Genomic DNA, 550 nt, shown 5'->3' with positions numbered 1-550 from the left:
CACACATACCTTTCACTTTGAAAGTGACTGACAACTACCAGAAGGCCAAGACAAGGTGAAAACAACTGTAAAATGCCTATCTCTCCATTTTTGAACCAACAGCTCAGAATTAGCATTAAAAACACATTTACTCTTCATCATTAATGCCACTGTTCTGGTTATGGATCACTCATGGGTGAAGAGCGGGTCACCTTGCTGCTGTGGTGGGAGGCTGGGGCAGCACAACCCTTCGCTTCGTGCTTGTGTTTTCCCGACCAGGGGCTGTGTGCTGCAATAAGGGATGTTATCTCACTCCATCCCATCCCGTCGCACCCCATCCCATCCCACTCCATCTCATCTCATCTCATCTCATCTCATCTCATCTCATCTCATCTCATCTCATCTCATCTCATCTCATCTCATCTCATCTCATCTCATCTCATCTCATCTCATCTCATCTCATCTCATCTCATCTCATCTCATCTCATCCCATCCCATCCCAACCCATCCCATCCCATCCCATCCCATCCTATCTCATCCCATCCCACTCCATCCCATCCCACCCCATCCC

Source organism: Charadrius vociferus, unplaced genomic scaffold (assembly GCF_000708025.1).
Source record: "Charadrius vociferus isolate BGI_N301 unplaced genomic scaffold, ASM70802v2 scaffold50, whole genome shotgun sequence".
Lineage (NCBI taxonomy): Eukaryota > Metazoa > Chordata > Aves > Charadriiformes > Charadriidae > Charadrius > Charadrius vociferus.
This window is presented reverse-complemented; position numbering follows the sequence as displayed.